We start from the raw sequence: 16,561 nt of genomic DNA, 5'->3' as shown, positions 1-16,561 counted from the left end.
TCTTGAACACTGTGGCAAAGAAGCGTGTGCTGCAACAGCCTCCTTAGCTCAGGGGCAGAGCACTGGTCTTGTAAACCAGGGGTCGTGAGTTCGATTCTTACAGGGGGCAGCACAATTTTAAATGGGCCAATATAATCCTTTGAACCGAAAATTTCAAAATAGCGTGTCTTTTCGGGCCTGAGCCAAGATCACAGATGACGATAGACGAAAGACGGCAGCACCCAGTCAGTCTTCGCTGTGGACCTCAGTGGTAGCGAATTGTTGTGCCAGAGTAACTCTTTGTACGCATTTTATTAGCTCTGAATTGTATTTCTCTTGAACACTGTGGCAAAGAAGCGTGTGCTGCAACAGCCTCCTTAGCTCAGGGGCAGAGCACTGGTCTTGTAAACCAGGGGTCGTGAGTTCGATTCTCACAGAGGGCAGCTCAATTTTAAATGGGCCAATATAATCCTTTGAACCGAAAATTTCAAAATAGCGTGTCTTTTCGGGCCTGAGCCAAGATCACAGATGACGATAGACGAAAGACGGCAGCACCCAGTCAGTCTTCGCTGTGGACCTCAGTGGTAGCGAATTGTTGTGCCAGAGTAACTCTTTGTACGCATTTTATAGGCTCTGAATTGTATTTCTCTTGAACACTGTGGCAAAGAAGTGTGTGCTGCAATAGCCTCCTTAGCTCAGGGGCAGAGTACTGGTCTTGTAAACCAGGGGTCGTGAGTTCGATTCTCACAGGGGGCAGCACAATTTTAAATGGGCCAATATAATCCTTTGAACCGAAAATTTCAAAATAGCGTGTCTTTTCCGGCCTGAGCCAAGATCGCAGATGACGATAGACGAAAGACGGCAGCACCCAGTCAGTCTTCGCTGTGGACCTCAGTGGTAGCGAATTGTTGTGCCAGAGTAACTCTTTGTACGCATTTTATTAGCTCTGAATTGTATTTCTCTTGAACACTGTGGCAAAGAAACGTGTGCTGCAACAGCCTCCTTAGCTCAGGGGCAGAGCACTGGTCTTGTAAACCAGGGGTCGTGAGTTCGATTCTCACAGGGGGCAGCACAATTTTAAATGGGCCAATATAATCCTTTGAACCGAAAATTTCAAAATAGCGTGTCTTTTCGGGCCTGAGCCAAGATCACAGATGACGATAGACGAAAGACGTCAGCACCCAGTCAGTCTTCGCTGTGGACCTCAGTGGTAGCGAATTGTTGTGCCAGAGTAACTCTTTGTACGCATTTTATTAGCCCTGAATTGTATTTCTCTTGAACACTGTGGCAAAGAAGCGTGTGCTGCAACAGCCTCCTTAGCTCAGGGGCAGAGCACTGGTCTTGTAAACCAGGGGTCGTGAGTTCGATTCTCACAGGGGTCAGCACAATTTTAAATGGGCCAATATAATCCTTTGAACCGAAAATTTCAAAATAGCGTGTCTTTTCGGGCCTGAGCCAAGATCACAGATGACGATAGACGAAAGACGGCAGCACCCAGTCAGTCTTCGCTGTGGACCTCAGTGGTAGCGAATTGTTGTGCCAGAGTAACTCTTTGTACGCATTTTATTAGCTCTGAATTGTATTTCTCTTGAACATTGTGGCAAAGAAGCGTGTGCTGCAACAGCCTCCTTAGCTCAGGGGCAGAGCACTGGTCTTGTAAACCAGGGGTCGTGAGTTCGATTCTCACAGGGGGCAGCACAATTTTAAATGGGCCAATATAATCCTTTGAACCGAAAATTTCAAAATAGCGTGTCTTTTCGGGCCTGAGCCAAGATCACAGATGACGATAGACGAAAGACGGCAGCACCCAGTCAGTCTTCGCTGTGGACCTCAGTGGTAGCGAATTGTTGTGCCAGAGTAACTCTTTGTACGCATTTTATAAGCTCTGAATTGTATTTCTCTTGAACACTGTGGCAAAGAAGCGTGTGCTGCAACAGCCTCCTTAGCTCAGGGGCAGAGCACTGGTCTTGTAAACCAGGGGTCGTGAGTTCGATTCTCACAGGGGCAGCACAATTTTAAATGGGCCAATATAATCCTTTGATTCGAAAATTTCAAAATAGCGCGTCTTTTCGGGCCTGAGCCAAGATCACAGATGACGATAGACGAAAGACGGCAGCACCCAGTCAGTCTTCGCTGTGGACCTCAGTGGTAGCGAATTGTTGTGCCAGAGTAACTCTTTGTACGCATTTTATTAGCTCTGAATTGTATTTCTCTTGAACACTGTGGCAAAGAAGGGTGTGCTGCAACAGCCTCCTTAGCTCAGGGGCAGAGCACTGGTCTTGTAAACCAGGGGTCGTGAGTTCGATTCTCACAGGGGGCAGCACAATTTTAAATGGGCCAATATAATCCTTTGAACCGAAAATTTCAAAATAGCGTGTCTTTTCGGGCCTGAGCCAAGATCACAGATGACGATAGACGAAAGACGGCAGCACCCAGTCAGTCTTCGCTGTGGACCTCAGTGGTAGCGAATTGTTGTGCCAGAGTAACTCTTTGTACGCATTTTATAAGCTCTGAATTGTATTTCTCTTGAACACTGTGGCAAAGAAGCGTGTGCTGCAACAGCCTCCTTAGCTCAGGGGCAGAGCACTGGTCTTGTAAACCAGGAGTCGTGATTTCGATTCTCACAGGGGGCAGCACAATTTTAAATGGGCCAATATAATCCTTTGAACCGAAAATTTCAAAATAGCGTGTCTTTTCGGGCCTGAGCCAAGATCACAGATGACGATAGACGAAAGACGGCAGCACCCAGTCAGTCTTCGCTGTGGACCTCAGTGGTAGCGAATTGTTGTGCCAGAGTAACTCTTTGTACGCATTTTATTAGCTCTGAATTGTATTTCTCTTGAACACTGTGGCAAAGAAGCGTGTGCTGCAACAGCCTCCTTAGCTCAGGGGCAGAGCACTGGTCTTGTAAACCAGGGGTCGTGAGTTCGATTCTCACAGGGGGCAGCACAATTTTAAATGGGCCAATATAATCCTTTGAACCGAAAATTTCAAAATAGCGCGTCTTTTCGGGCCTGAGCCAAGATCACAGATGACGATAGACGAAAGACGGCAGCATCCAGTCAGTCTTCGCTGTGGACCTCAGTGGTAGCGAATTGTTGTGCCAGAGTAACTCTTTGTACGCATTTTATTAGCTCTGAATTGTATTTCTCTTGAACACTGTGGCAAAGAAGCGTGTGCTGCAACAGCCTCCTTAGCTCAGGGGCAGAGCACTGGTCTTGTAAACCAGGGTCGTGAGTTCGATTCTCACAGGGGGCAGCACAATTTTAAATGGGCCAATATAATCCTTTGAACCGAAAATTTCAAAATAGCGTGTCTTTTCGGGCCTGAGCCAAGATCACAGATGACGATAGACGAAAGACGGCAGCACCCAGTCAGTCTTCGCTGTGGACCTCAGTGGTAGCGAATTGTTGTGCCAGAGTAACTTTTTGTACGCATTTTATTAGCTCTGAATTGTATTTCTCTTGAACACTGTGGCAAAGAAGTGTGTGCTGCAACAGCCTCCTTAGCTCAGGGGCAGAGCACTGGTCTTGTAAACCAGGGGTCGTGAGTTCGATTCTCACAGGGAGCAGCACAATTTTAAATGGGCCAATATAATCCTTTGAACCGAAAATTTCAAAATAGCGTGTCTTTTCGGGCCTGAGCCAAGATCACAGATGACGATAGACGAAAGACGGCAGCACCCAGTCAGTCTTCGCTGTGGACCTCAGTGGTAGCGAATTGTTGTGCCAGAGTAACTCTTTGTACGCATTTTATAAGCTCTGAATTGTATTTCTCTTGAACACTGTGGCAAAGAAGCGTGTGCTGCAACAGCCTCCTTAGCTCAGGGGCAGAGCACTGGTCTTGTAAACCAGGGGTCGTGAGTTCGATTCTCACAGGGGGCAGCACAATTTTAAATGGGCCAATATAATCCTTTGAACCGAAAATTTCAAAATAGCGTGTCTTTTCGGGCCTGAGCCAAGATCACAGATGACGATAGACGAAAGACGGCAGCACCCAGTCAGTCTTCGCTGTGGACCTCAGTGGTCGCGAATTGTTGTGCCAGAGTAACTCTTTGTACGCATTTTATTAGCTCTGAATTGTATTTCTCTTGAACACTGTGGCAAAGAAGTGTGTGCTGCAACAGCCTCCTTAGCTCAGGGGCAGAGCACTGGTGTTGTAAACCAGGGGTCGTGAGTTCGATTCTCACAGGGGGCAGCACAATTTTAAATGGGCCAATATAATCCTTTGAACCGAAAATTTCAAAATAGCGTGTCTTTTCGGGCCTGAGCCAAGATCACAGATGACGATAGACGAAAGACGGCAGCACCCAGTCAGTCTTCGCTGTGGACCTCAGTGGTAGCGAATTGTTGTGACAGAGTCACTCTTTGTACGCATTTTATAAGCTCTGAATTGTATTTCTCTTGAACACTGTGACAAAGAAGCGTGTGCTGCAACAGCCTCCTTAGCTCAGGTCTGAGCACTGGTCTTGTAAACCAGGGGTCGTGAGTTCGATTCTCACAGGGGGCAGCACAATTTTAAATGGGCCAATATAATCCTTTGAACCGAAAATTTCAAAATAGCGTGTCTTTTCGGGCCTGAGCCAAGATCACAGATGACGATAGACGAAAGACGGCAGCACCCAGTCAGTCTTCGCTGTGGACCTCAGTGGTAGCGAATTGTTGTGCCAGAGTAACTCTTTGTACGCATTTTATTAGCTCTGAATTGTATTTCTCTTGAACACTGTGGCAAAGAAGCGTGTGCTGCAACAGCCTCCTTAGCTCAGGGGCAGAGCACTGGTCTTGTAAACCAGGGGTCGTGAGTTCGATTCTCACAGGGGGCAGCACAATTGTAAATGGGCCAATATAATCCTTTGAACCGAAAATTTCAAAATAGCGTGTCTTTTCGGGCCTAAGCCAAGATCACAGATGACGATAGACGAAAGACGGCAGCACCCAGTCAGTCTTCGCTGTGGACCTCAGTGGTAGCGAATTGTTGTGCCAGAGTAACTCTTTGTACGCATTTTATTAGCTCTGAATTGTATTTCTCTTGAACACTGTGGCAAAGAAGCGTGTGCTGCAACAGCCTCCTTAGCTCAGGGGCAGAGCACTGGTCTTGTAAACCAGGGGTCGTGAGTTCGATTCTCACAGGGGGCAGCACAATTTTAAATGGGCCAATATAATCCTTTGAACCGAAAATTTCAAAATAGCGTGTCTTTTCGGGCCTGAGCCAAGATCACAGATGACGATAGACGAAAGACGGCAGCACCCAGTCAGTCTTTGCTGTGGACCTCAGTGGTAGCGAATTGTTGTGCCAGAGTAACTCTTTGTACGCATTTTATAAGCTCTGAATTGTATTTCTCTTGAACACTGTGGCAAAGAAGCGTGTGCTACAACAGCCTCCATAGCTCAGGGGCAAAGCACTGGTCATGTAAACCAGGGTTCGTGAGTTCGATTCTCACAGGGGTCAGCACAATTTTAAATGGGCCAATATAATCCTTTGAACCGAAAATTTCAAAATAGCGTGTCTTTTCGGGCCTGAGCCAAGATCACAGATGACGATAGACGAAAGACGGCAGCACCCAGTCAGTCTTCGCTGTGGACCTCAGTGGTAGCGAATTGTTGTGCCAGAGTAACTCTTTGTACGCATTTTATTAGCTCTGAATTGTATTTCTCTTGAACACTGTGGCAAAGAAGCGTGTGCTGCAACAGCCTCCTTAGCTCAGGGGCAGAGCACTGGTCGTGTAAACCAGGGGTCGTGAGTTCGATTCTCACAGGGGGCAGCACAATTTTAAATGGGCCAATATAATCCTTTGAACCGAAAATTTCAAAATAGCGTGTCTTTTCGGGCCTGAGCCAAGATCACAGATGACGATAGACGAAAGACGGCAGCATCCAGTCAGTCTTCGCTGTGGACCTCAGTGGTAGCGAATTGTTGTGCCAGAGTCACTCTTTGTACGCATTTTATAAGCTCTGAATTGTATTTCTCTTGAACACTGTGGCAAAGAAGCGTGTGCTGCAACAGCCTCCTTAGCTCAGGTCTGAGCACTGGTCTTGTAAACCAGGGTCGTGAGTTCGATTCTCACAGGGGGCAGCACAATTTTAAATGGGCCAATATAATCCTTTGAACCGAAAATTTCAAAATAGCGTGTCTTTTCGGGCCTGAGCCAAGATCACAGATGACGATAGACGAAAGACGGCAGCACCCAGTCAGTCTTCGCTGTGGACCTCAGTGGTAGCGAATTGTTGTGCCAGAGTAACTCTTTGTACGCATTTTATTAGCTCTGAATTGTATTTCTCTTGAACACTGTGGCAAAGAAGTGTGTGCTGCAATAGCCTCCTTAGCTCAGGGGCAGAGCACTGGTCTTGTAAATCAGGGGTCGTGAGTTCGATTCTCACAGGGGGCAGCACAATTTTAAATGGGCCAATATAATCCTTTGAACCGAAAATTTTAAAATAGCGTGTCTTTTCGGGCCTGAGCCAAGATCACAGATGACGATAGACGAAAGACGGCAGCACCCAGTCAGTCTTCGCTGTGGACCTCAGTGGTAGCGAATTGTTGTGACAGAGTCACTCTTTGTACGCATTTTATTAGCTCTGAATTGTATTTCTCTTGAACACTGTGGCAAAGAAGCGTGTGCTGCAACAGCCTCCTTAGCTCAGGGGCAGAGCACTGGTCTTGTAAACCAGGGGTCGTGAGTTCGATTCTCACAGGGGGCAGCACAATTTTAAATGGGCCAATATAATCCTTTGAACCGAAAATTTCAAAATAGCGTGTCTTTTCGGGCCTGAGCCAAGATCACAGATGACGATAGACGAAAGACGGCAGCACCCAGTCAGTCTTCGCTGTGGACCTCAGTGGTAGCGAATTGTTGTGCCAGAGTAAATCTTTGTACGCATTTTATAAGCTCTGAATTGTATTCCTCTTGAACACTGTGGCAAAGAAGCGTGTGCTGCAACAGCCTCCTTAGCTCAGGGGCAGAGCACTGGTCTTGTAAACCAGGGGTCGTGCGTTCGATTCTCACAGGGGGCAGCACAATTTTAAATGGGCCAATATAATCCTTTGAACCGAAAATTTCAAAATAGCGTGTCTTTTCGGGCCTGAGCCAAGATCACAGATGACGATAGACGAAAGACGGCAGCACCCAGTCAGTCTTCGCTGTGGACCTCAGTGGTAGCGAATTGTTGTGCCAGAGTAACTCTTTGTACGCATTTTATAAGCTCTGAATTGTATTTCTCTTGAACACTGTGGCAAAGAAGCGTGTGCTGCAACAGCCTCCTTAGCTCAGGGGCAGAGCACTGGTCTTGTAAACCAGGGGTCGTGAGTTCGATTCTCACAGGGGGCAGCACAATTTTAAATGGGCCAATATAATCCTTTGAACCGAAAATTTCAAAATAGCGTGTCTTTTCGGGCCTGAGCCAAGATCACAGATGACGATAGACGAAAGACGGCAGCACCCAGTCAGTCTTCGCTGTGGACCTCAGTGGTAGCGAATTGTTGTGCCAGAGTAACTCTTTGTACGCATTTTATTAGCTCTGAATTGTATTTCTCTTGAACACTGTGGCAAAGAAGCGTGTGCTGCAACAGCCTCCTTAGCTCAGGGGCAGAGCACTGGTCTTGTAAACCAGGGGTCGTGAGTTCGATTCTCACAGGGGGCAGCACAATTTTAAATGGGCCAATATAATCCTTTGAACCGAAAATTGCAAAATAGCGTGTCTTTTCGGGCCTGAGCCAAGATCACAGATGACGATAGACGAAAGACGGCAGCACCCAGTCAGTCTTCGCTGTGGACCTCAGTGGTAGCGAATTGTTGTGCCAGAGTAACTCTTTGTACGCATTTTATTAGCTCTGAATTGTATTTCTCTTGAACACTGTGGCAAAGAAGCGTGTGCTGCAACAGCCTCCTTAGCTCAGGGGCAGAGCACTGGTCTTGTAAACCAGGGGTCGTGAGTTCGATTCTCTCAGGGGGCAGCACAATTTTAAATGGGCCAATATAATCCTTTGAACCGAAAATTTCAAAATAGCGTGTCTTTTCGGGCCTGAGCCAAGATCACAGATGACGATAGACGAAAGACGGCAGCACCCAGTCAGTCTTCGCTGTGGACCTCAGTGGTAGCGAATTGTTGTGCCAGAGTAACTCTTTGTACGCATTTTATTAGCTCTGAATTGTATTTCTCTTGATCACTGTGGCAAAGAAGCGTGTGCTGCAACAGCCTCCTTAGCTCAGGGGCAGAGCACTGGTCTTGTAAACCAGGGGTCGTGAGTTTGATTCTCACAGGGGGCAGCACAATTTTAAATGGGCCAATATAATCCTTTGAACCGAAAATTTCAAAATAGCGTGTCTTTTCGGGCCTGAGCCAAGATCACAGATGACGATAGACGAAAGACGGCAGCACCCAGTCAGTCTTCGCTGTGGACCTCAGTGGTAGCGAATTGTTGTGCCAGAGTAACTCTTTCTACGCATTTTATAAGCTCTGAATTGTATTTCTCTTGAACACTGTGGCAAAGAAGCGTGTGCTGCAACAGCCTCCTTAGCTCAGGGGCAGAGCACTGGTCTTGTAAACCAGGGGTTGTGAGTTCGATTCTCACAGGGGGCAGCACAATTTTAAATGGGCCAATATAATCCTTTGAACCGAAAATTTCAAAATAGCGTGTCTTTTCGGGCCTGAGCCAAGATCACAGATGACGATAGACGAAAGACGGCAGCACCCAGTCAGTCTTCGCTGTGGACCTCAGTGGTAGCGAATTGTTGTGCCAGAGTAACTCTTTCTACGCATTTTATAAGCTCTGAATTGTATTTCTCTTGAACACTGTGGCAAAGAAGCGTGTGCTGCAACAGCCTCCTTAGCTCAGGGGCAGAGCACTGGTCTTGTAAACCAGGGTCGTGAGTTCGATTCTCACAGGGGGCAGCACAATTTTAAATGGGCCAATATAATCCTTTGAACCGAAAATTTCAAAATAGCGTGTCTTTTCGGGCCTGAGCCAAGATCACAGATGACGATAGACGAAAGACGGCAGCACCCAGTCAGTCTTCACTGTGGACCTCAGTGGTAGCGAATTGTTGTGCCAGAGTAACTCTTTGTATGCATTTTATAAGCTCTGAATTGTATTTCTCTTGAACACTGTGGCAAAGAAGCGTGTGCTGCAACAGCCTCCTTAGCTCAGGGGCAGAGCACTGGTCTTGTAAACCAGGGGTCGTGAGTTCGATTCTCACAGGGGGCAGCACAATTTTAAATGGGCCAATATAATCCTTTGAACCGAAAATTTCAAAATAGCGTGTCTTTTCGGGCCTGAGCCAAGATCACAGATGACGATAGACGAAAGACGGCAGCACCCAGTCAGTCTTCGCTGTGGACCTCAGTGGTCGCGAATTGTTGTGCCAGAGTAACTCTTTGTACGCATTTTATTAGCTCTGAATTGTATTTCTCTTGAACACTGTGGCAAAGAAGTGTGTGCTGCAACAGCCTCCTTAGCTCAGGGGCAGAGCACTGGTGTTGTAAACCAGGGGTCGTGAGTTCGATTCTCACAGGGGGCAGCACAATTTTAAATGGGCCAATATAATCCTTTGAACCGAAAATTTCAAAATAGCGTGTCTTTTCGGGCCTGAGCCAAGATCACAGATGACGATAGACGAAAGACGGCAGCACCCAGTCAGTCTTCGCTGTGGACCTCAGTGGTAGCGAATTGTTGTGACAGAGTCACTCTTTGTACGCATTTTATAAGCTCTGAATTGTATTTCTCTTGAACACTGTGACAAAGAAGCGTGTGCTGCAACAGCCTCCTTAGCTCAGGTCTGAGCACTGGTCTTGTAAACCAGGGGTCGTGAGTTCGATTCTCACAGGGGGCAGCACAATTTTAAATGGGCCAATATAATCCTTTGAACCGAAAATTTCAAAATAGCGTGTCTTTTCGGGCCTGAGCCAAGATCACAGATGACGATAGACGAAAGACGGCAGCACCCAGTCAGTCTTCGCTGTGGACCTCAGTGGTAGCGAATTGTTGTGCCAGAGTAACTCTTTGTACGCATTTTATTAGCTCTGAATTGTATTTCTCTTGAACACTGTGGCAAAGAAGCGTGTGCTGCAACAGCCTCCTTAGCTCAGGGGCAGAGCACTGGTCTTGTAAACCAGGGGTCGTGAGTTCGATTCTCACAGGGGGCAGCACAATTGTAAATGGGCCAATATAATCCTTTGAACCGAAAATTTCAAAATAGCGTGTCTTTTCGGGCCTAAGCCAAGATCACAGATGACGATAGACGAAAGACGGCAGCACCCAGTCAGTCTTCGCTGTGGACCTCAGTGGTAGCGAATTGTTGTGCCAGAGTAACTCTTTGTACGCATTTTATTAGCTCTGAATTGTATTTCTCTTGAACACTGTGGCAAAGAAGCGTGTGCTGCAACAGCCTCCTTAGCTCAGGGGCAGAGCACTGGTCTTGTAAACCAGGGGTCGTGAGTTCGATTCTCACAGGGGGCAGCACAATTTTAAATGGGCCAATATAATCCTTTGAACCGAAAATTTCAAAATAGCGTGTCTTTTCGGGCCTGAGCCAAGATCACAGATGACGATAGACGAAAGACGGCAGCACCCAGTCAGTCTTCGCTGTGGACCTCAGTGGTAGCGAATTGTTGTGCCAGAGTAACTCTTTGTACGCATTTTATAAGCTCTGAATTGTATTTCTCTTGAACACTGTGGCAAAGAAGCGTGTGCTACAACAGCCTCCATAGCTCAGGGGCAAAGCACTGGTCATGTAAACCAGGGTTCGTGAGTTCGATTCTCACAGGGGTCAGCACAATTTTAAATGGGCCAATATAATCCTTTGAACCGAAAATTTCAAAATAGCGTGTCTTTTCGGGCCTGAGCCAAGATCACAGATGACGATAGACGAAAGACGGCAGCACCCAGTCAGTCTTCGCTGTGGACCTCAGTGGTAGCGAATTGTTGTGCCAGAGTAACTCTTTGTACGCATTTTATTAGCTCTGAATTGTATTTCTCTTGAACACTGTGGCAAAGAAGCGTGTGCTGCAACAGCCTCCTTAGCTCAGGGGCAGAGCACTGGTCGTGTAAACCAGGGGTCGTGAGTTCGATTCTCACAGGGGGCAGCACAATTTTAAATGGGCCAATATAATCCTTTGAACCGAAAATTTCAAAATAGCGTGTCTTTTCGGGCCTGAGCCAAGATCACAGATGACGATAGACGAAAGACGGCAGCATCCAGTCAGTCTTCGCTGTGGACCTCAGTGGTAGCGAATTGTTGTGCCAGAGTCACTCTTTGTACGCATTTTATAAGCTCTGAATTGTATTTCTCTTGAACACTGTGGCAAAGAAGCGTGTGCTGCAACAGCCTCCTTAGCTCAGGTCTGAGCACTGGTCTTGTAAACCAGGGTCGTGAGTTCGATTCTCACAGGGGGCAGCACAATTTTAAATGGGCCAATATAATCCTTTGAACCGAAAATTTCAAAATAGCGTGTCTTTTCGGGCCTGAGCCAAGATCACAGATGACGATAGACGAAAGACGGCAGCACCCAGTCAGTCTTCGCTGTGGACCTCAGTGGTAGCGAATTGTTGTGCCAGAGTAACTCTTTGTACGCATTTTATTAGCTCTGAATTGTATTTCTCTTGAACACTGTGGCAAAGAAGTGTGTGCTGCAATAGCCTCCTTAGCTCAGGGGCAGAGCACTGGTCTTGTAAATCAGGGGTCGTGAGTTCGATTCTCACAGGGGGCAGCACAATTTTAAATGGGCCAATATAATCCTTTGAACCGAAAATTTTAAAATAGCGTGTCTTTTCGGGCCTGAGCCAAGATCACAGATGACGATAGACGAAAGACGGCAGCACCCAGTCAGTCTTCGCTGTGGACCTCAGTGGTAGCGAATTGTTGTGACAGAGTCACTCTTTGTACGCATTTTATTAGCTCTGAATTGTATTTCTCTTGAACACTGTGGCAAAGAAGCGTGTGCTGCAACAGCCTCCTTAGCTCAGGGGCAGAGCACTGGTCTTGTAAACCAGGGGTCGTGAGTTCGATTCTCACAGGGGGCAGCACAATTTTAAATGGGCCAATATAATCCTTTGAACCGAAAATTTCAAAATAGCGTGTCTTTTCGGGCCTGAGCCAAGATCACAGATGACGATAGACGAAAGACGGCAGCACCCAGTCAGTCTTCGCTGTGGACCTCAGTGGTAGCGAATTGTTGTGCCAGAGTAAATCTTTGTACGCATTTTATAAGCTCTGAATTGTATTCCTCTTGAACACTGTGGCAAAGAAGCGTGTGCTGCAACAGCCTCCTTAGCTCAGGGGCAGAGCACTGGTCTTGTAAACCAGGGGTCGTGCGTTCGATTCTCACAGGGGGCAGCACAATTTTAAATGGGCCAATATAATCCTTTGAACCGAAAATTTCAAAATAGCGTGTCTTTTCGGGCCTGAGCCAAGATCACAGATGACGATAGACGAAAGACGGCAGCACCCAGTCAGTCTTCGCTGTGGACCTCAGTGGTAGCGAATTGTTGTGCCAGAGTAACTCTTTGTACGCATTTTATAAGCTCTGAATTGTATTTCTCTTGAACACTGTGGCAAAGAAGCGTGTGCTGCAACAGCCTCCTTAGCTCAGGGGCAGAGCACTGGTCTTGTAAACCAGGGGTCGTGAGTTCGATTCTCACAGGGGGCAGCACAATTTTAAATGGGCCAATATAATCCTTTGAACCGAAAATTTCAAAATAGCGTGTCTTTTCGGGCCTGAGCCAAGATCACAGATGACGATAGACGAAAGACGGCAGCACCCAGTCAGTCTTCGCTGTGGACCTCAGTGGTAGCGAATTGTTGTGCCAGAGTAACTCTTTGTACGCATTTTATTAGCTCTGAATTGTATTTCTCTTGAACACTGTGGCAAAGAAGCGTGTGCTGCAACAGCCTCCTTAGCTCAGGGGCAGAGCACTGGTCTTGTAAACCAGGGGTCGTGAGTTCGATTCTCACAGGGGGCAGCACAATTTTAAATGGGCCAATATAATCCTTTGAACCGAAAATTGCAAAATAGCGTGTCTTTTCGGGCCTGAGCCAAGATCACAGATGACGATAGACGAAAGACGGCAGCACCCAGTCAGTCTTCGCTGTGGACCTCAGTGGTAGCGAATTGTTGTGCCAGAGTAACTCTTTGTACGCATTTTATTAGCTCTGAATTGTATTTCTCTTGAACACTGTGGCAAAGAAGCGTGTGCTGCAACAGCCTCCTTAGCTCAGGGGCAGAGCACTGGTCTTGTAAACCAGGGGTCGTGAGTTCGATTCTCTCAGGGGGCAGCACAATTTTAAATGGGCCAATATAATCCTTTGAACCGAAAATTTCAAAATAGCGTGTCTTTTCGGGCCTGAGCCAAGATCACAGATGACGATAGACGAAAGACGGCAGCACCCAGTCAGTCTTCGCTGTGGACCTCAGTGGTAGCGAATTGTTGTGCCAGAGTAACTCTTTGTACGCATTTTATTAGCTCTGAATTGTATTTCTCTTGATCACTGTGGAAAAGAAGCGTGTGCTGCAACAGCCTCCTTAGCTCAGGGGCAGAGCACTGGTCTTGTAAACCAGGGGTCGTGAGTTTGATTCTCACAGGGGGCAGCACAATTTTAAATGGGCCAATATAATCCTTTGAACCGAAAATTTCAAAATAGCGTGTCTTTTCGGGCCTGAGCCAAGATCACAGATGACGATAGACGAAAGACGGCAGCACCCAGTCAGTCTTCGCTGTGGACCTCAGTGGTAGCGAATTGTTGTGCCAGAGTAACTCTTTCTACGCATTTTATAAGCTCTGAATTGTATTTCTCTTGAACACTGTGGCAAAGAAGCGTGTGCTGCAACAGCCTCCTTAGCTCAGGGGCAGAGCACTGGTCTTGTAAACCAGGGGTTGTGAGTTCGATTCTCACAGGGGGCAGCACAATTTTAAATGGGCCAATATAATCCTTTGAACCGAAAATTTCAAAATAGCGTGTCTTTTCGGGCCTGAGCCAAGATCACAGATGACGATAGACGAAAGACGGCAGCACCCAGTCAGTCTTCGCTGTGGACCTCAGTGGTAGCGAATTGTTGTGCCAGAGTAACTCTTTGTACGCATTTTATAAGCTCTGAATTGTATTTCTCTTGAACACTGTGGCAAAGAAGCGTGTGCTGCAACAGCCTCCTTAGCTCAGGTCTGAGCACTGGTCTTGTAAACCAGGGGTCGTGAGTTCGATTCTCACAGGGGGCAGCACAATTTTAAATGGGCCAATATAATCCTTTGAACCGAAAATTTCAAAATAGCGTGTCTTTTCGGGCCTGAGCCAAGATCACAGATGACGATAGACGAAAGACGGCAGCACCCAGTCAGTCTTCGCTGTGGACCTCAGTGGTAGCGAATTGTTGTGCCAGAGTAACTCTTTGTACGCATTTTATAAGCTCTGAATTGTATTTCTCTTGAACACTGTGGCAAAGAAGCGTGTGCTGCAACAGCCTCCTTAGCTCAGGGGCAGAGCACTGGTCTTGTAAACCAGGGGTCGTGAGTTTGATTCTCACAGGGGGCAGCACAATTTTAAATGGGCCAATATAATCCTTTGAACCGAAAATTTGAAAATAGCGTGTCTTTTCGGGCCTGAGCGAAGATCACAGATGACGATAAACGAAAGACGGCAGCACCCAGTCAGTCTTCGCTGTGGACCTCAGCGGTAGCGAATTGTTGTGCCAGAGTAACTCTTTGTACGCATTTTATAAGCTCTGAATTGTATTTCTCTTGAACACTGTGGCAAAGAAGCGTGTGCTGCAACAGCCTCCTTAGCTCAGGAGCAGAGCACTGGTCTTGTAAACCAGGAGTCGTGAGTTCGATTCTCACAGGGAGCAGCACAATTTTAAATGGGCCAATATAATCCTTTGAACCGAAAATTTCAAAATAGCGTGTCTTTTCGGGCCTGAGCCAAGATCACAGATGACGATAGACGAAAGACGGCAGCACCCAGTCAGTCTTCGCTGTGGACCTCAGTGGTAGCGAATTGTTGTGCCAGAGTAACTCTTTGTACGCATTTTATTAGCTCTGAATTGTATTTCTCTTGAACACTGTGGCAAAGAAGCGTGTGCTGCAACAGCCTCCTTAGCTCAGGGGCAGAGCACTGGTCTTGTAAACCAGGGGTCGTGAGTTCGATTCTCACAGAGGGCAGCACAATTTTAAATGGGCCAATATAATCCTTTGAACCGAAAATTTCAAAATAGCGTGTCTTTTCGGGCCTGAGCCAAGATCACAGATGACGATAGACGAAAGACGGCAGCACCCAGTCAGTCTTCGCTGTGGACCTCAGTGGTAGCGAATTGTTGTGCCAGAGTAACTCTTTGAACGCATTTTATTAGCTCTGAATTGTATTTCTCTTGATCACTGTGGCAAAGAGGCGTGTGCTGCAACAGCCTCCTTAGCTCAGGGGCAGAGCACTGGTCTTGTAAACCAGGGGTCGTGAGTTTGATTCTCACAGGGGGCAGCACAATTTTAAATGGGCCAATATAATCCTTTGAACCGAAAATTTCAAAATAGCGTGTCTTTTCGGGCCTGAGCCAAGATCACAGATGACGATAGACGAAAGACGGCAGCTCCCAGTCAGTCTTCGCTGTGGACCTCAGTGGTAGCGAATTGTTGTGCCAGAGTAACTCTTTGTACGCATTTTATAAGCTCTGAATTGTATTTCTCTTGAACACTGTGGCAAAGAAGCGTGTGCTGCAACAGCCTCTGTAGCTCAGGGGCAGAGCACTGGTCTTGTAAGCCAGGGGTCGTGAGTTCGATTCTCACAGGGGGCAGCACAATTTTAAATGGGCCAATATAATCCTTTGAACCGAAAATTTCAAAATAGCGTGTCTTTTCGGGCCTGAGCCAAGATCACAGATGACGATAGACGAAAGACGGCAGCACCCAGTCAGTCTTCGCTGTGGACCTCAGTGGTAGCGAATTGTTGTGCCAGAGTAACTCTTTGTACGCATTTTATAAGCTCTGAATTGTATTTCTCTTGAACACTGTGGCAAAGAAGCGTGTGCTGCAACAGCCTCCTTAGCTCAGGGGCAGAGCACTGGTCTTGTAAACCAGGGGTCGTGAGTTCGATTCTCACAGGGGGCAGCACAATTTTAAATGGGCCAATATAATCCTTTGAACCGAAAATTTCAAAATAGCGTGTCTTTTCGGGCCTGAGCCAAGATCACAGATGACGATAGACGAAAGACGGCAGCACCCAGTCAGTCTTCGCTGTGGACCTCAGTGGTAGCGAATTGTTGTGCCAGAGTAACTCTTTGTACGCATTTTATAAGCTCTGAATTGTATTTCTCTTGAACACTGTGGCAAAGAAGCGTGTGCTGGAAAAGCCTCCTTAGCTCAGGGGCAGAGCACTGGTCTTGTAAACCAGGGGTCGTGAGTTCGATTCTCACAGGCGGCAGCACAATTTTAAATGGGCCAATATAATCCTTTGAACCGAAACTTTCAAAATAGCGTGTCTTTTCGGGCCTGAGCCAAGATCACAGATGACGATAGACGAAAGACGGCAGCACCCAGTCAGTCTTCGCTGTGGACCTCAGTGGTAGCGAATTGTTGTGCCAGAGTAACTCTTTGTACGCATTTTATA

General features: G+C 47.0%; 51 non-coding genes across 51 annotated transcripts; all 51 read left to right on the top strand.

The window, feature by feature from the left end:
* Positions 1–37: 37 nt before the first annotated feature.
* On the top strand, positions 38–109 carry Trnat-ugu (transfer RNA threonine (anticodon UGU)). The gene has a single exon. It is a non-coding gene; the product is annotated as a tRNA-Thr (tRNA).
* A 241-nt stretch (positions 110–350) lies between these two features.
* Trnat-ugu (transfer RNA threonine (anticodon UGU)) lies at positions 351–422 on the top strand. The gene has a single exon. It is a non-coding gene; the product is annotated as a tRNA-Thr (tRNA).
* A 241-nt stretch (positions 423–663) lies between these two features.
* Trnat-ugu (transfer RNA threonine (anticodon UGU)) lies at positions 664–735 on the top strand. The gene has a single exon. It is a non-coding gene; the product is annotated as a tRNA-Thr (tRNA).
* Positions 736–976: 241 nt separating this feature from the next.
* On the top strand, positions 977–1,048 carry Trnat-ugu (transfer RNA threonine (anticodon UGU)). Its single transcript has one exon. It is a non-coding gene; the product is annotated as a tRNA-Thr (tRNA).
* A 241-nt stretch (positions 1,049–1,289) lies between these two features.
* Trnat-ugu (transfer RNA threonine (anticodon UGU)) lies at positions 1,290–1,364 on the top strand. The gene has a single exon. It is a non-coding gene; the product is annotated as a tRNA-Thr (tRNA).
* A 238-nt stretch (positions 1,365–1,602) lies between these two features.
* Trnat-ugu (transfer RNA threonine (anticodon UGU)) lies at positions 1,603–1,674 on the top strand. The gene has a single exon. It is a non-coding gene; the product is annotated as a tRNA-Thr (tRNA).
* A 241-nt stretch (positions 1,675–1,915) lies between these two features.
* On the top strand, positions 1,916–1,989 carry Trnat-ugu (transfer RNA threonine (anticodon UGU)). Its single transcript has one exon. It is a non-coding gene; the product is annotated as a tRNA-Thr (tRNA).
* Positions 1,990–2,227: 238 nt separating this feature from the next.
* Positions 2,228–2,299, top strand: Trnat-ugu (transfer RNA threonine (anticodon UGU)). The gene has a single exon. It is a non-coding gene; the product is annotated as a tRNA-Thr (tRNA).
* Positions 2,300–2,540: 241 nt separating this feature from the next.
* Positions 2,541–2,612, top strand: Trnat-ugu (transfer RNA threonine (anticodon UGU)). The gene has a single exon. It is a non-coding gene; the product is annotated as a tRNA-Thr (tRNA).
* Positions 2,613–2,853: 241 nt separating this feature from the next.
* Trnat-ugu (transfer RNA threonine (anticodon UGU)) lies at positions 2,854–2,925 on the top strand. The gene has a single exon. It is a non-coding gene; the product is annotated as a tRNA-Thr (tRNA).
* Positions 2,926–3,166: 241 nt separating this feature from the next.
* Positions 3,167–3,237, top strand: Trnat-ugu (transfer RNA threonine (anticodon UGU)). Its single transcript has one exon. It is a non-coding gene; the product is annotated as a tRNA-Thr (tRNA).
* Positions 3,238–3,478: 241 nt separating this feature from the next.
* On the top strand, positions 3,479–3,550 carry Trnat-ugu (transfer RNA threonine (anticodon UGU)). The gene has a single exon. It is a non-coding gene; the product is annotated as a tRNA-Thr (tRNA).
* Positions 3,551–3,791: 241 nt separating this feature from the next.
* On the top strand, positions 3,792–3,863 carry Trnat-ugu (transfer RNA threonine (anticodon UGU)). The gene has a single exon. It is a non-coding gene; the product is annotated as a tRNA-Thr (tRNA).
* Positions 3,864–4,104: 241 nt separating this feature from the next.
* On the top strand, positions 4,105–4,176 carry Trnat-ugu (transfer RNA threonine (anticodon UGU)). The gene has a single exon. It is a non-coding gene; the product is annotated as a tRNA-Thr (tRNA).
* A 241-nt stretch (positions 4,177–4,417) lies between these two features.
* Trnat-ugu (transfer RNA threonine (anticodon UGU)) lies at positions 4,418–4,488 on the top strand. The gene has a single exon. It is a non-coding gene; the product is annotated as a tRNA-Thr (tRNA).
* Positions 4,489–4,729: 241 nt separating this feature from the next.
* On the top strand, positions 4,730–4,801 carry Trnat-ugu (transfer RNA threonine (anticodon UGU)). Its single transcript has one exon. It is a non-coding gene; the product is annotated as a tRNA-Thr (tRNA).
* A 241-nt stretch (positions 4,802–5,042) lies between these two features.
* On the top strand, positions 5,043–5,114 carry Trnat-ugu (transfer RNA threonine (anticodon UGU)). The gene has a single exon. It is a non-coding gene; the product is annotated as a tRNA-Thr (tRNA).
* A 554-nt stretch (positions 5,115–5,668) lies between these two features.
* Trnat-ugu (transfer RNA threonine (anticodon UGU)) lies at positions 5,669–5,740 on the top strand. The gene has a single exon. It is a non-coding gene; the product is annotated as a tRNA-Thr (tRNA).
* A 241-nt stretch (positions 5,741–5,981) lies between these two features.
* Positions 5,982–6,051, top strand: Trnat-ugu (transfer RNA threonine (anticodon UGU)). Its single transcript has one exon. It is a non-coding gene; the product is annotated as a tRNA-Thr (tRNA).
* Positions 6,052–6,292: 241 nt separating this feature from the next.
* Trnat-ugu (transfer RNA threonine (anticodon UGU)) lies at positions 6,293–6,364 on the top strand. The gene has a single exon. It is a non-coding gene; the product is annotated as a tRNA-Thr (tRNA).
* Positions 6,365–6,605: 241 nt separating this feature from the next.
* Positions 6,606–6,677, top strand: Trnat-ugu (transfer RNA threonine (anticodon UGU)). The gene has a single exon. It is a non-coding gene; the product is annotated as a tRNA-Thr (tRNA).
* Positions 6,678–6,918: 241 nt separating this feature from the next.
* Trnat-ugu (transfer RNA threonine (anticodon UGU)) lies at positions 6,919–6,990 on the top strand. The gene has a single exon. It is a non-coding gene; the product is annotated as a tRNA-Thr (tRNA).
* A 241-nt stretch (positions 6,991–7,231) lies between these two features.
* On the top strand, positions 7,232–7,303 carry Trnat-ugu (transfer RNA threonine (anticodon UGU)). The gene has a single exon. It is a non-coding gene; the product is annotated as a tRNA-Thr (tRNA).
* A 241-nt stretch (positions 7,304–7,544) lies between these two features.
* Positions 7,545–7,616, top strand: Trnat-ugu (transfer RNA threonine (anticodon UGU)). The gene has a single exon. It is a non-coding gene; the product is annotated as a tRNA-Thr (tRNA).
* Positions 7,617–7,857: 241 nt separating this feature from the next.
* Positions 7,858–7,929, top strand: Trnat-ugu (transfer RNA threonine (anticodon UGU)). The gene has a single exon. It is a non-coding gene; the product is annotated as a tRNA-Thr (tRNA).
* Positions 7,930–8,170: 241 nt separating this feature from the next.
* Trnat-ugu (transfer RNA threonine (anticodon UGU)) lies at positions 8,171–8,242 on the top strand. The gene has a single exon. It is a non-coding gene; the product is annotated as a tRNA-Thr (tRNA).
* A 241-nt stretch (positions 8,243–8,483) lies between these two features.
* On the top strand, positions 8,484–8,555 carry Trnat-ugu (transfer RNA threonine (anticodon UGU)). The gene has a single exon. It is a non-coding gene; the product is annotated as a tRNA-Thr (tRNA).
* A 241-nt stretch (positions 8,556–8,796) lies between these two features.
* Trnat-ugu (transfer RNA threonine (anticodon UGU)) lies at positions 8,797–8,867 on the top strand. Its single transcript has one exon. It is a non-coding gene; the product is annotated as a tRNA-Thr (tRNA).
* A 241-nt stretch (positions 8,868–9,108) lies between these two features.
* Trnat-ugu (transfer RNA threonine (anticodon UGU)) lies at positions 9,109–9,180 on the top strand. The gene has a single exon. It is a non-coding gene; the product is annotated as a tRNA-Thr (tRNA).
* A 241-nt stretch (positions 9,181–9,421) lies between these two features.
* Positions 9,422–9,493, top strand: Trnat-ugu (transfer RNA threonine (anticodon UGU)). The gene has a single exon. It is a non-coding gene; the product is annotated as a tRNA-Thr (tRNA).
* A 241-nt stretch (positions 9,494–9,734) lies between these two features.
* On the top strand, positions 9,735–9,805 carry Trnat-ugu (transfer RNA threonine (anticodon UGU)). Its single transcript has one exon. It is a non-coding gene; the product is annotated as a tRNA-Thr (tRNA).
* A 241-nt stretch (positions 9,806–10,046) lies between these two features.
* On the top strand, positions 10,047–10,118 carry Trnat-ugu (transfer RNA threonine (anticodon UGU)). Its single transcript has one exon. It is a non-coding gene; the product is annotated as a tRNA-Thr (tRNA).
* A 241-nt stretch (positions 10,119–10,359) lies between these two features.
* Positions 10,360–10,431, top strand: Trnat-ugu (transfer RNA threonine (anticodon UGU)). The gene has a single exon. It is a non-coding gene; the product is annotated as a tRNA-Thr (tRNA).
* Positions 10,432–10,985: 554 nt separating this feature from the next.
* On the top strand, positions 10,986–11,057 carry Trnat-ugu (transfer RNA threonine (anticodon UGU)). Its single transcript has one exon. It is a non-coding gene; the product is annotated as a tRNA-Thr (tRNA).
* Positions 11,058–11,298: 241 nt separating this feature from the next.
* On the top strand, positions 11,299–11,368 carry Trnat-ugu (transfer RNA threonine (anticodon UGU)). Its single transcript has one exon. It is a non-coding gene; the product is annotated as a tRNA-Thr (tRNA).
* Positions 11,369–11,609: 241 nt separating this feature from the next.
* On the top strand, positions 11,610–11,681 carry Trnat-ugu (transfer RNA threonine (anticodon UGU)). The gene has a single exon. It is a non-coding gene; the product is annotated as a tRNA-Thr (tRNA).
* A 241-nt stretch (positions 11,682–11,922) lies between these two features.
* On the top strand, positions 11,923–11,994 carry Trnat-ugu (transfer RNA threonine (anticodon UGU)). The gene has a single exon. It is a non-coding gene; the product is annotated as a tRNA-Thr (tRNA).
* A 241-nt stretch (positions 11,995–12,235) lies between these two features.
* Trnat-ugu (transfer RNA threonine (anticodon UGU)) lies at positions 12,236–12,307 on the top strand. The gene has a single exon. It is a non-coding gene; the product is annotated as a tRNA-Thr (tRNA).
* A 241-nt stretch (positions 12,308–12,548) lies between these two features.
* On the top strand, positions 12,549–12,620 carry Trnat-ugu (transfer RNA threonine (anticodon UGU)). The gene has a single exon. It is a non-coding gene; the product is annotated as a tRNA-Thr (tRNA).
* A 241-nt stretch (positions 12,621–12,861) lies between these two features.
* Trnat-ugu (transfer RNA threonine (anticodon UGU)) lies at positions 12,862–12,933 on the top strand. The gene has a single exon. It is a non-coding gene; the product is annotated as a tRNA-Thr (tRNA).
* Positions 12,934–13,174: 241 nt separating this feature from the next.
* Positions 13,175–13,246, top strand: Trnat-ugu (transfer RNA threonine (anticodon UGU)). The gene has a single exon. It is a non-coding gene; the product is annotated as a tRNA-Thr (tRNA).
* A 241-nt stretch (positions 13,247–13,487) lies between these two features.
* Positions 13,488–13,559, top strand: Trnat-ugu (transfer RNA threonine (anticodon UGU)). The gene has a single exon. It is a non-coding gene; the product is annotated as a tRNA-Thr (tRNA).
* A 241-nt stretch (positions 13,560–13,800) lies between these two features.
* On the top strand, positions 13,801–13,872 carry Trnat-ugu (transfer RNA threonine (anticodon UGU)). The gene has a single exon. It is a non-coding gene; the product is annotated as a tRNA-Thr (tRNA).
* Positions 13,873–14,113: 241 nt separating this feature from the next.
* On the top strand, positions 14,114–14,184 carry Trnat-ugu (transfer RNA threonine (anticodon UGU)). Its single transcript has one exon. It is a non-coding gene; the product is annotated as a tRNA-Thr (tRNA).
* A 241-nt stretch (positions 14,185–14,425) lies between these two features.
* On the top strand, positions 14,426–14,497 carry Trnat-ugu (transfer RNA threonine (anticodon UGU)). The gene has a single exon. It is a non-coding gene; the product is annotated as a tRNA-Thr (tRNA).
* Positions 14,498–14,738: 241 nt separating this feature from the next.
* On the top strand, positions 14,739–14,810 carry Trnat-ugu (transfer RNA threonine (anticodon UGU)). The gene has a single exon. It is a non-coding gene; the product is annotated as a tRNA-Thr (tRNA).
* Positions 14,811–15,051: 241 nt separating this feature from the next.
* On the top strand, positions 15,052–15,123 carry Trnat-ugu (transfer RNA threonine (anticodon UGU)). Its single transcript has one exon. It is a non-coding gene; the product is annotated as a tRNA-Thr (tRNA).
* A 241-nt stretch (positions 15,124–15,364) lies between these two features.
* On the top strand, positions 15,365–15,436 carry Trnat-ugu (transfer RNA threonine (anticodon UGU)). Its single transcript has one exon. It is a non-coding gene; the product is annotated as a tRNA-Thr (tRNA).
* A 241-nt stretch (positions 15,437–15,677) lies between these two features.
* Positions 15,678–15,749, top strand: Trnat-ugu (transfer RNA threonine (anticodon UGU)). The gene has a single exon. It is a non-coding gene; the product is annotated as a tRNA-Thr (tRNA).
* Positions 15,750–15,990: 241 nt separating this feature from the next.
* On the top strand, positions 15,991–16,062 carry Trnat-ugu (transfer RNA threonine (anticodon UGU)). Its single transcript has one exon. It is a non-coding gene; the product is annotated as a tRNA-Thr (tRNA).
* Positions 16,063–16,303: 241 nt separating this feature from the next.
* Positions 16,304–16,375, top strand: Trnat-ugu (transfer RNA threonine (anticodon UGU)). Its single transcript has one exon. It is a non-coding gene; the product is annotated as a tRNA-Thr (tRNA).
* The last annotated feature ends 186 nt before the right edge of the window (positions 16,376–16,561 follow it).

This window comes from Schistocerca gregaria, chromosome 1 (assembly GCF_023897955.1).
Source record: "Schistocerca gregaria isolate iqSchGreg1 chromosome 1, iqSchGreg1.2, whole genome shotgun sequence".
Lineage (NCBI taxonomy): Eukaryota > Metazoa > Arthropoda > Insecta > Orthoptera > Acrididae > Schistocerca > Schistocerca gregaria.
The sequence above is the reverse complement of the archived record's forward strand: the minus strand, read 5'-3'. Positions and strand labels throughout refer to the sequence as shown.